We start from the raw sequence: 293 nt of genomic DNA, 5'->3' as shown, positions 1-293 counted from the left end.
AACTTATTTTAATTTGTTATACAAGTGAAGTATTTTATGTGTGGTTTGTTCACAAATTTAAAATATACTTTTGTAATTTTTTAAACTGGTCAGTGGCATTATAATGGCAAGGAATTATACTTGAACCTTAGAGGAAATACAGATATTAAGAGAAATAAAATTTACTGTTGTCAAACACAGACTAAAAACTCTAACTACCCAGGTGTAATAATGAATGAAAAGTAATTATTTAATGACCATCTTGATAAAATTGCTATAACAAGCAAGCAGTTATGTTCCTAAGAAGACAAACT

Source organism: Biomphalaria glabrata, chromosome 10, assembly GCF_947242115.1.
Source record: "Biomphalaria glabrata chromosome 10, xgBioGlab47.1, whole genome shotgun sequence".
In the NCBI taxonomy this organism is placed as follows: Eukaryota; Metazoa; Mollusca; class Gastropoda; family Planorbidae; genus Biomphalaria; species Biomphalaria glabrata.
The sequence above is the reverse complement of the archived record's forward strand: the minus strand, read 5'-3'. Positions refer to the sequence as shown.